Source organism: Salmo salar, chromosome ssa05 (genome assembly GCF_905237065.1).
Source record: "Salmo salar chromosome ssa05, Ssal_v3.1, whole genome shotgun sequence".
Lineage (NCBI taxonomy): Eukaryota > Metazoa > Chordata > Actinopteri > Salmoniformes > Salmonidae > Salmo > Salmo salar.
This window is the reverse complement of record NC_059446.1, coordinates 80,160,155-80,173,179: the sequence shown is the minus strand read 5'-3', so window position 1 is coordinate 80,173,179 and position 13,025 is coordinate 80,160,155. Positions and strand designations below refer to the sequence as shown.

General features: G+C 44.2%; 1 long non-coding RNA gene across 1 annotated transcript in view; it reads right to left on the bottom strand.

Moving 5' to 3' along the window:
* Nucleotides 1-13,025, bottom strand: part of LOC123743183 (uncharacterized) — a 30,449-nt gene that overhangs the window by 8,316 nt on the left and 9,108 nt on the right. The window contains exon 2 of the long non-coding RNA XR_006770000.1: nucleotides 6,270-6,351. This is a non-coding gene — a long non-coding RNA (uncharacterized lncRNA). The remainder of the gene's footprint in view (nucleotides 1-6,269; nucleotides 6,352-13,025) is intronic.

Sequence of the window (13,025 nt, the reverse complement as noted above, 5' to 3'; positions counted from 1 at the left end):
GTGGTAAACAGTGGAAGACAGGCCAGTTCATGTGGTTAATAGATGGTAGTAGGGGTAAACAGTGGAAGACAGGCCAGTTCATGTGGTTAATAGATGGTAGTAGGGGTAAACAGTGGAAGGTGGACCAGTTCATGTGGTTAATAGATGGTAGTAGTGGTAAACAGTGGAAGACAGGCCAGTTCATGTGGTTAATAGATGGTAGTAGGGGTAAACAGTGGAAGACAGGCCAGTTCATGTGGTTAATAGATGGTAGTAGGGGTAAACAGTGGAAGACAAGCCAGATCATGTGGTTAATAGATGGTAGTAGTGGTAGCAGTGGAAGACAGGCCAGTTCATGTGGTTAATAGATGGTAGTAGTGGTAAACAGTGGAAGACAGGCCAGTTAATGTGGTTAATAGATGGTAGTAGTGGAAGACAGGACAGTTCATGTGGTTAATAGATGGTAGTAGGGGTAAACAGTGGAAGACAGGCCAGTTCATGTGGTTAATAGATGCTAGTAGGGCTAAACAGTGGAAGACAGGCCAGTTCATGTGGTTAATAGATGGTAGTAGTGGAAGGCAGGCCAGTTCATGTGGTTAATAGATGGTAGTAGGGGTAAACAGTGGAAGACAGGCCAGTTCATGTGGTTAATAGATGGTAGTAGGGGTAAACAGTGGAAGACAGGCCAGTTCATGTGGTTAATAGATGGTAGTAGGGGTAAACAGTGGAAGGTGGACCAGTTCATGTGGTTAATAGATGGTAGTAGGGGTAAACAGTGGAAGACAGGCCAGTTCATGTGGTTAATAGATGGTAGTAGGGGTAAACAGTGGAAGACAGGCCAGTTCATGTGGTTAATAGATGGTAGTAGGGGTAAACAGTGGAAGGTGGACCAGTACATGTGGTTAATAGATGGTAGTAGGGGTAAACAGTGGAAGACAGGCCAGTTCATGTGGTTAATAGATGGTAGTAGGGGTAGACAGTGGAAGGTGGACCAGTTCATGTGGTTAATAGATGGTAGTAGGGGTAAACAGTGGAAGACAGGCCAGTTCATGTGGTTAATAGATGGTAGTAGTGGTAAACAGTGGAAGACAGGCCAGTTCATGTGGTTAATAGATGGTAGTAGTGGTAAACAGTGGAAGACAGGCCAGTTCATGTGGTTAATAGATGGTAGTAGGGGTAAACAGTGGAAGACAGGCCAGTTCATGTGGTTAATAGATGGTAGTAGTGGAAGGTGGACCAGTTCATGTGGTTAATAGGTGGTAGTAGGGGTAAACAGTGGAAGACAGGCCAGTTCATGTGGTTAATAGATGGTAGTAGTGGTAAACAGTGGAAGACAGGCCAGTACATGTGGTTAATAGATGGTAGTAGTGGTAAACAGTGGAAGGTGGACCAGTTCATGTGGTTAATAGATGGCAGTAGGGGTAAACAGTGGAAGACAGGCCAGTACATGTGGTTAATAGATGGCAGTAGGGGTAAACAGTGGAAGGTGGACCAGTTCATGTGGTTAATAGATGGTAGTAGTGGTAAACAGTGGAAGACAGGCCAGTACATGTGGTTAATAGATGGTAGTAGTGGTAAACAGTGGAAGACAGGCCAGTTCATGTGGTTAATAGATGGTAGTAGTGGTAAAGGTGCGGACTCCCGGCCGCAAACCTGAACCTATTGGGGAGGGTCCGGGTGGGCATCTATAATTGGCGGCGGCTCTGGTTCGGGGCGTAGCCCCCACACCGCCCGCTGATCCCCCCGCTTCTGTGTCGCCGGAGGAACCAGACCGTGGATCAGCGCCGGAGGCTCTGAACTGCCGACCGCCGCTGAAGACACTGGGCTGCAGGCCATCGCTGGAGTCTCCGGGCTGAGGAGCGTCGCTGGAGGCTCCGGACTGGAGTGCGTCTCTGTAGGTTCCGGACTGGGGACCTTCGCTGCAGGCTCCGTACCATGGATCATCACTACTGGTTCCGCGCCATGGATCATCCCTGGAGGCTTTGTGCCATGGATCATCACTGGAGGCCCCGGGCCATGGATTATCACTGGAGGCTTCATGCCATGGATCATCCCTACAGGCTCCGGGCCATGGATCATCACTGGAGGCTTCGTGCCATGGATCATCCCTACAGGCTCCGGGCCATGGATCATCACTGGAGGCTTCGTGCCATGGATTATCACTACAGGCTCCGGGCCATGGTTCATCACTGGAGGCTTCGTGCCATGGATTATCACTGGAGGCTTAGGACCATTGATTATCACTGGAGGCTTCCTACGGGGAGCTGGAACCGGTCTCACCAGACTGGGGAGACGCACTGCGAACCGCGTGCTCAAATCAGGCACCGGCCGTACTGGGCTATGGAGGCGTACTGGAGGAAGAGTGCGAGGAGCAGGCACAGGATGTACTGGGCTATGGTGGCGCACTGGAGGGAGAGTGCGAGGAGCAGGCACAGGACGTACTGGGCTATGGTGGCGCACTGGAGGGAGAGTGCGCGGAGCAGGCACAGGACGTACTGGGTTATGGTGGCGCACTGGAGGGAGAGTGCGAGGAGCAGGCACAGGACGTACTGGGCTATGGTGGCGCACTGGAGGGAGAGTGCGCGGAGCAGGCACAGGGTACACTGGGCCTTGGAGGCGCACTGGAGGTCTGGCGCTTAGGGCTGGCACAACCCGTCCTGGCTCGATGTTGACTGTAGCCCGGCAAGGGCGGAGCGCTGGTACAGGACGAACCCGGGCTGTGCTGGTGAATGAGGGGTACCGTGCGTAGAGCAGGTGCAGGATAACCTGGGCCGAAGAGACGCACTGGAGACCAGACACGTTGAACCGGTGCACTTCTCCCTGGCTGCCGGCCAACTCTAGCACGGCAACGGTGAGGAGCTTGCACCGAGCGCACCGGGCTGTGAGTACGCACTGGCGACACAGTGTGTATCACCGCATAACACGGTGCTTGCTCGGTCACTCGCTCCCCACGGTAAGCACGGGGAGTTGGCTCAGGTCTTAACCTTGCCTTCGCCAATCTACCCATGTGCCCCCCCCCCATTTTTGGGGGGCGCTGCCTCTCGGCCTCTTGTTGCTTGCCTAGCCGTTCCTCCCAGTATCGTCATTCCGCCTTCGCTGCCTCTATCTCTCATTGCGGACGGCGATACTCCCCAGGCCTTGTCCAGGGTCCTGCCCCATCTAGGATCTCCTCCCAGGTCCACTCCTCTGAACCATACTGCTTGGTTCTGCTCTTCCTCCTGGAGAATGCACGCTGCTTGGTCCGTTGGTGGTGGGTAGTTCTGTCACAGGCGTCAAAATGAGTAGACCAAGGCACAGCGTGTATGGTGCTCATATTTAAACTTTTAATGAAGACACTCAAACCAAAACAATAAAACGACTGACAACAGTTCCGTAAGGTACACTGACAAAATGGAAAACAACTACCCACAAACAACAAAGGAAAAACAGGTTGCCTAAGTATGGCATCCAATCAGAGACAACGATAGACACCTGCCTCTGATTGGAAACCATACCCGGCCAAAACATAGAAGACAAAACATAGAATGCCCACCCACCTATCACACCCTGTCCTTGCTAAACAGAGAAAACACAGCTCTCCTAGGTCAGAGCGTGACATACCAATTATATTGAACATCTTCAATGTTTTACATAACAAGGTCGGCACTTTTCACATGACATAAATTAATGTGCAACACAATGACATAAAATCCCATTTCGTACAGGTACCTATGGAATAAATGGAATTGGACAGCATATTGCACATTTCATTATTTCAGTCAGAACTTATGTATTATGGGAAATCAATATGAATCTCGAATAACTACAGCATAAAATCAAAGAATGACTATACGGTGTATGTATGAACTCCACAAAGATACACTGTTACATGTAGACACATGCCTGGGTTTCACTGTACTTGATAACCAATTATGCCTTTGTAGATCTAGTTAAAAATATCTATGTGGATTCTGGACATGATAAAATGCTTTTCCCCCGGGGCTATAAAGGGCTGTTTGCTTTATTTCACCAGTTAAACTTGAATATAGGAGCGCTGCCAACCCGCTGAGGGAATTAAGCAGAGTGAAATGCAGAGTGGTGCTGCTGAATGGGCAGATTGGCAGGCCTACCCTTCTACTCTACTCTAACAAGTCCACACAATGAACACACGACCAGCCCCATTACCCACCGAGCTACAGTGGAGAGACAGGGAGGCAGGGGCTGAAGATGAAAGAGATTTCATAAGCCCAACCGCTGTCTATTATTGGCCACTTGTAATTGATCCCTATACCAGTCAAGCCTTCTCACAATAGTGATTTTGAACATAGGCCTACTAATGTCTACTCATAATGATGTGAAGTTGTTATAATGAAATATGTTTCTGTAGGATATGATCTTGAATATTGTTTCTCCCCTTGGACATAAGTATAACTATGTCTGTGGAAAAAGTAGAACATGGATACATCTATCTACATTGTAATGGTACAGGATACATCTATCTACATTGTAATGGTACAGGATACATCTATCTACATTGTAATGGTATAGGATACATCTATCTACATTGTAATGGTATAGGATACATCTATCTACATTGTAATGGTACAGGATACATCTATCTACATTGTAATGGTATAGGATACATCTATCTACATTGTAATGGTAGAGGATACATCTATCTACATTGTAATGGTATAGGATACATCTATCTATATTGTAATGGTATAGGATACATCTATCTACATTGTAATGGTATAGGATACATCTATCTACATTGTGATGGTACAGGATACATCTATCTATATTTTAGTATTTTGAATTTGACTCCTACAACTAGTTTTAGTTGTAGTACACTTCGCTAGCACACAGTGTTGTTTGGGAGAGAGGATATTTTATGTCCAATGTTTTTTTTTCTATAGGTTGTTGAGTCGGTATTCAGTCGTGTTAAGCGACTCCAGTTGAAAAAGGAAAGGCTGAAATAAATGCAGTAGATAACAGTAGAAGGGAAATGACCTTGACTTGATTGGCATCAAATTATTGTAACGTTTGATCTTCTTCTCACTGTCACGATCGTCGTAAGAACTGGACCAAGGCGCAGCGTACGTAGTGTTCCACATCTTTATTATAAAGTGAAACTTCAGCAAATACAAAACAATAAACGAACAAACGAAACGTGACGTTCTGGAGTGCTCACAGGCAACTACACAAAAACAAAACAAGATCCCACAAAACACAGTGGGGAAATGGCTGCCTAAATATGATCCCCAATCAGAGACAACGATAAACAGCTGCCTCTGATTGGGAACCATTCCAGGCCAACATAGAAATGGAATAACTTAGATTACCCATCCTAGTCACACCCCGACCTAACCAACATAGAGAATAAAAGGCTCTCTATGGTCAGGGCGTGACACTCACATACATTACAGTAAAAACCAAAGGGTTGGTTCACTCGTATGGAGCAATCAATCTGGTTCATTACATTGATTCAAGTAGGTTTGTCTTTAAAAATATATATATATATATTTTGCTGTGAAATGTAGGTATGATGAAGTAGCTCTTTTTAGCAAGTTTTATAGCAAAATGTCATGAATTGAAATAATTACTATTGTGATGAAAAATTCATAACGAATGATACACACTTCTCTGCAACAATATCTCTGAATACATTTGTATGAAAAAAGGATGTTTTCTGGAACCTTTCATTTAGCTGCTACATTTTGCTTCAATTCCAAACCCATAGACACAATAAATTACTACCTGTAACGCCCTGGCCATAGAGAGGGGTTTTTGTTCTTTATTTTGGTTAGGCCAGGGTGTTACATTGGGTGGGCGTTCTATGTTCCTTTTTCTATGTTTTTGTATTTCTTTGTTTTGAGCCGTGTGTGGCTCCCAATCAGGCACAGCTGAAGCTCGTTGTTGCTGATTGGGAGTCACACATAAGGAGCATGTTTTTCCTTTGGGTTTTGTGGGTAATTGTTTCTGTTAGTGTTTGCACCTGACAGGACTGTTTTGGCTGTCAGTTTTCTTGTTTTTTGTATAGTGTTCACGTTGTCCAATTAAAATCATGATGAACACTAACTCCGCTGCACCTTGGTCTACTCTCTCTTCAGACAGCCGTTACACTACCATACATTTCATGAAGCAGAAGGCATAGAGGGTAATTTACTGTAGGATTGACTAGCCATTCGTTCTCATTAGTAAGTGAAAGAAGTCACCGCACTTTTAATGCAAATTCGTACAGATCCCTAATGGCCATAGACATAGAATTCTATAGTGAGAACAGCAGAGGTGTTAGAAAGATGACAAACCTCTGACGCCACGTCAGTCCTCCTGGCTTTGAGAGAGACATCAGGACAGCATACCATTCAGTGGTGATGAAAGCCCTGCAGCCTGTAAAAAGAAGAAGACAGACATTTTTGTAATGTGCATAAATATCGCTGTTCTGTTGTGTGAAGGCATCACTGTGATATACAGTACATAGAACCATTTAACAAACACACACACGCACAGTATGCAGACAGACAGACAGACAGACAGACAGACAGACAGACAGACAGACAGACAGACAGACAGACAGACAGACAGACAGACAGACAGACAGACAACTGAAACCTGAATGTATTCATTGTACTCAACCTCTTACGTATCAGTATCAATCAAACTGAGACCTACAAAACAGTCAATACTGGTCTAACATATCTAGTAGTATTGTTCTAAAGCAGCGGTCTACCCTTCCTCTCTTTTAGACAGTGGAGGGAGGTGAGGACTCTCAGTGCCTCTCCTCTCCCAGGCAGGCAGGCAGGCAGGCAGGCAGGCAGGCAGGCAGGCAGGCAGGCAGGCAGGCAGGCAGGCAGGCAGGCAGGCAGGCAGGCAGGCAGGCAGGCAGGCAGGCAGGCAGGCAGGCAGGCAGGCAGGCAGGCAGGCAGTAGACAGGCAGCCACTCTACGCTGCCTGGCTGATAATAGGGTCATTAATCATGCGTTCACAGACTGCTCTCTATCAGACGTAAGTCCTATGATTATGGCCATTGATTGGGGTGAAATAGTCCTCTGCTGCTGCTACTGCTTGGACCAATCTAGTCCAGGCTTGTTGGGGCGTGATTGTTTATTAGTTGACTCATTGATTAAAGGATGAAAGCTAACAAAATGGAGTTTGAATGATTTCCCTCTCATTAATATGTGTAGTAGATGATTGACTCTGTGGTTCAGTAGGTCCATAGGACATATAGTATAGTATAGTATAGTATAGTATAGTATAGTATAGTATAGTATAGTATAGTCAACATGGCTCAACTCCCTCAAGGAGTAATATGTTTTATCATTTGAAATGTTTCACAAATTTACAAGGGAGGTCCATTCTCCCCTTTCTACTGTCCTAGATTATGTTAATAACAAGTTAATAATCAGCTAGGGAATTGCTACATATTTACAATAAAATGTATCACATATAAAGTACAGGTATTAGATAAATATTAATTGTTGAACTTGGATTCAATAAGGAAATATACACAAGGTGTATTGAAGGAATTATAGACACAATTCACAAGCTGTATTCACCTCATTATCCACTGAAATATGGGCGGTCTGACTTCCGGTTAAGCACTTTGGGCCAATAGTTTGCCGCTAGCTAGCTATCGCTTCTCACAACTTTCCAAACATGGATTCACACAAAACAGGCATTACTCTCAGTAGCAACGACTTATTTATACAGTCCTATGTAATGACAGTCAGACAAATCCTGTATAGTGTCTGTTTCCCTTCACCTGATTAAATGTGACAGTAATGACAGTTGGAGTTAAATTCAATCCCAGTCTATTCGCAACGTTCCCTCATTGTCTGTCAAACCATATGCTGCTGGACAAATAATGATTTTACATAGAACACCCTAACCTGAAAATACACAACAGAGAGGAACACACATAATAAGCTTTTTTTTTTTTTTTTAAAAAGGAGGATACAGAATTAGGGCAGTCTAAAACATGGATTGAAATAGAAACGTGACAAAGCTCCCGGGTCAAGTCAAAATGGCTTCTGTCTCTGTGTGCTCCACTAATGAAAGGATATAGCTGTGTGGACACTGAGCACCTGTGATGGTTTGTCTGGTTTTACACAGTAGCTATGTGTTGTAGCTATGTCTTTTCCTTACACTGTCAGATAAATACTGTGAAACTACAAGGCATTCGATATGAAACATGCTTCGTTGTAGTTTGAGTATAACATTTGAAATGAGCGCAAGAAAACAGAGATTTTTTGTCTACCTCTATTGCATATGCTTGTCAGTGGTCAGGTGTGAGCATGTCTATGGATTTGCGGTAAAGATTTTTACAGTAAGTGTTTCTTGCAAATGTGGTTGACGCTTATCTTGTATGTTACGGTATATTACTTCTATCTGCCAGGATTTACATAGTGAATATTCTTCACTTAATAAGGAGAAAATGAGCAAGGAGAACAGAGAAAGGGATGTGTATGTGAGTGTGTGTGTTTCTTAAGCTTCCTAAAGCAGCCACACACCAACTCCTGTAGATAAAGCCCATAGCGAGCTCTGTCACTCAATTAATGTCTCTTTTTATCTTCCGTTAACATACCTGCCATCCTCAGCGAGGAATTAAAGCACTATCTCTTTCTCTCTTTCCCTCTTTCTCTTTCCCTCTCTCTCTTTCCCTCTCTCTCTGGGGGAGTAAGAAGTAAGCTAAGGGGAGTAAGAAGAAGCTAAGCAGAAGGCTGGGTGGATTAAATTTAGAGCTAATAATATAGCGGTGTAAAAAAAGGACAGATTTGGGGTTCACAACCCAAATGTTTTCTTCATACTAAAACATGAATGTCTTTTGGTTTCTTTAAATAATAGTATGGTGTGATAAATAACAGGTCTAATATAAATAAACTGACTGGTACCACCCCACCACATAGGAGACGGCTCAAATGGCGGCATGGAAATCGCTGACATTTTGTGGCAGAATTTTTCTCACTTGCCCGGCAGCAGCAAATCCCCTGTTGAGAGGACTTGAGTGTGAAATCCATTTAGGACAGATTCCGGCAGAAAGCTTGTCATCTCATTGAAAAGAAACCCCTCTCAAAATATGGAACAAGGCCTGTAGGTGTCAAATGCATCACATTCTTATAGCCTCAGTCCCCCAGCCAGTCTCCTGTTTATTTTGTTAGTGTGTGTGCATAGAGAAAACAAGCCAGGCTAATTGTTTCTGGTTAAATTTCCTATCTATACGTGGCAGCGGAAACAAGCATGTCCTCGGGCAGCAAACCAACATGACTGCAGTACCAAGGTTAGTGAATCACAAAGAGAAGAACATGTCTGAAAAGGAGAAAGGAGGATTCCGTGAGAAAGTCCCTGAGGATGACAGTACAGCAGGCCCCAGATCAGTTTTTACAAAGACTACGTCCTAAATGGAACCCTATTTCCTATTTAGTACACTACTAAAGCTCAACGGATGATGTAGGGAATAGGTTGCCATTTGGGACGCATCCTAAGGCCATTCTACAGCAGACCCACTCCTGACCTTGCCTTTAAACGTGACAATGGGTTCACTTTTAGAAGTCTTACTCATACTTCCAGCGTGTTTGCACACAGACAGCATATTGAAGCATGCAGGAGAGGGTAAGCTGTATTTTATTATCCTCAGAGCAGTTTTGTTCCACTACCTCCTAGTAGTTCACCACTCACCCTTTAAGTCATTTTATAACACAATCCTGTACTAGACAGACTGTGCTTGGGGAGTCACAAAGTGTATATTGATAGACTACACCATGCTACACCATTCAGAGTTAAAACCCCAGTCATTTTCCAATAGGAAACTAAATCTGAAAGCCCTAGAATGGCAGATGTGGCAGACACGTCTGTCGCAGTTAGTTCCCTGCAGTCTCCAGTTGCTTAGTTACTTTCAGCGGGTGGCTCATGCTCTCTAGGCCATAGGGGACGTAGGGTCTAACTTCTCCTTCCGTATCCTTCCACCTCCCCTGCAGTGTTAACTGAGAGGTGGACTGGGAACTATGTTGTGGGTGCCGTTCCCATGGAGAAGTGGACTGGTGGGAGGTCAGATAAGGATGAACTACTAGTGTTCTACTGTTCCAGGAGGAGTCTGCTGCATTACCATTCTAGATTAACATGGTCACTGAGGAGGAGACTGCTGCACTACATTACATTTACATTTTAGTCATTTAGCAGACACTCTTATCCAGAGCGACTTACAGTAGTGAATGCATACATTTCATTTCATTTCATACATTTTTTGTTCCCGTACTGGTCCCCCGTGGGAATCGAACCCACAACCCTGGCGTTGCAAACACCATGCTCTACCAACTGAGCCACACGGGACTACCATTCTAGATTAACAGGGCCACTGAGGAGGAGACTGCTGCACTACCATTCTAGATTAACATGGTCACTGAGGAGGAGACTGCTGCACTAAAATTCTAGATTAACATGGTCACTGAGGAGGAGACTGCTGCATTACCATTCTAGATTAACATGGTCACTGAGGAGGAGACTGCTGCATTACCATTCTAGATTAACATGGTCACTGAGGAGGAGACTGCTGCATTACCATTCTAGATTAACATGGTCACTGAGGAGGAGACTGCTGCATTACCATTCTAGATTAACATGGTCACTGAGGAGGAGACTGCTGCATTACCATTCTAGATTAACAGGGCCACTGAGGAGGAGACTGCTGCACTACCATTCTAGATTAACATGGTCACTGAGGAGGAGACTGCTGCACTAAAATTCTAGATTAACATGGTCACTGAGGAGGAGACTGCTGCATTACCATTCTAGATTAACATGGTCACTGAGGAGGAGACTGCTGCATTACCATTCTAGATTAACATGGTCACTGAGGAGGAGACTGCTGCATTACCATTCTAGATTAACATGGTCACTGAGGAGGAGACTGCTGCATTACCATTCTAGATTAACATGGTCACTGAGGAGGAGGCTGCTGCATTACCATTCTAGATTAACATGGTCACTGAGGAGGAGACTGCTGCATTACCATTCTAGATTAACATGGTCACTGAGGAGGAGACTGCTGCATTACCATTCTAGATTAACATGGTCACTGAGGAGGAGAATGCTGCATTACCATTCTAGATTAACATGGTCACTGAGGAGGAGACTGCTGCATTACCATTCTAGATTAACATGGTCACTGAGGAGGAGACTGCTGCATTACCATTCTAGATTAACATGGTCACTGAGGAGGAGACTGCTGCATTACCATTCTAGATTAACATGGTCACTGAGGAGGAGGCTACTTCACTGATACTTCACAGCGTATGTACTATACAATGTTGTCAAAACTGTCAGCTAAACACCAAGAAAGACATCTGAAGAATTTCAGAAGTGTTTAGAGTTACTTTTATTTCTTTCAACCCAATTCCCGGTGACTTCACCCCTACCCATATGTACATACTATGTACCCCTGCACATCCATTCAGCACTGGTACCACGTGTATATAGCCAAGTTAACGTTACTCATTGTGTATTTATTCCCTGTGTAATCATTTTTTTCTATATTGTTCTCTTTGTATTGTTGGGAAGGGCCTGTAAGTAAGCATTTCACTGTTAGTCTACACTAGCTGTTTACCAAGGATGTGACAAATTAGTAATTATTTGACCTCAACCTATACGCTTTTCCGGATATTCAGTATCTGATACTGAGATGTCTAAGCGTGCTTCCCAAATGACACCGTATTCCCTACATACAGTGCCTTCTGGAAGTATTTAGAGGCCTTGACTTTTCCACATTTTATTACATTACAGCCTTATTCTAAAATGGACACACAATTCCGCATAATGAAAAAACAGATGTTAGGAAACTTTAGCAAATTTATAAAAACTTAAAAATAGAAATACCTTATTTACATAAGTATTCAGACCCTTTGCTATTAGACTCGAAATTGAGCTCAGGTGCATCCTGTTTCCATTGATCATCCTTGAAATGTTTCTACAACTCAATTGGAGTCCACCTGTGATAAATTCAATTGATTGGACATGATTTGGAAAGGCACACACCCGTCTCTATAAGGTCCCACAGTTGACAGTGCATGTCAGAGCAAAAACCAAGCCATGAGATCGAAAGAGTTGTCCGTAGAGCTCCGAGACAGGATTGTGTCGAGGATCAGATCTGGGGAAGGGTACCAAAAAATGTCTGCAGCACAGCCCGCTTGGAGTTTGCCAAAAGGCACCTAAAGACTCTCAGACCATGATAAACAATATTCTCTGGTCTGATGAAACCAAGATTGAACTCTTTGGCCTGAATGCCAAGCGTCACGTCTGGAAGAAACCTGGCACCATCCCTATGGTGAAGCATGGTGGTGGAAGAATCAGGCTGTGGGGATCAGTACAGAGAGATCCTTAATGAAAACCTTCTCCAGAGCTCCCAGGACCTCAGACTGGGGCGAAGGTTCGCCTTCCAAAAGGACAACGACCCTAAGCACACAGCCAAGACAATGCAGGAGTGGCATCGGAACAAGTTTCTGAATGTCCTTGAGTGGCCCAGGCAGAACCCGGACTTAAACCTGATCGAACATCTCTGGAGAGACCTGAAAATAGCTGTGCAGCAACACTCTCCACCCAACCTGACAGAGCTTGAGAGGATCTGCAGAGAAGAATAAGAGAAACTCCCCAAATACAGGTGTGCCAAGCTTGTAGCGTCATACCCAAGAAGACTCAAGGCTGTAATCGCTGCCAAAGCTGCTTCAACAAAGTACTGAGTAAAGGGTGTGAATTCTTATTTAAATGTAATATTTCCATTTTTTATTTTGAACAATTAGCAAACATTTCTAAAAACCTGTTTTTGCTTTGTCATTATGGGGTATTGTGTGTAGATTGATGAGGGAAAAAAACAATTTAATCAATTTTTAGAATAAGGCTGTAATGTAACAAAATGTGGAAAAAGTCAAGGGGTCTGAATACTTTCCGAAGGCACTGTAGTGCACTATTTTTGACCAGAGCTCTATGTAGTATATATGGAATAGGGCAACATTTGGGATGCGTACTAAGGCTCAGTCAGTATATAGGTTAAATCTCACGTTTACCCCACAATAGGA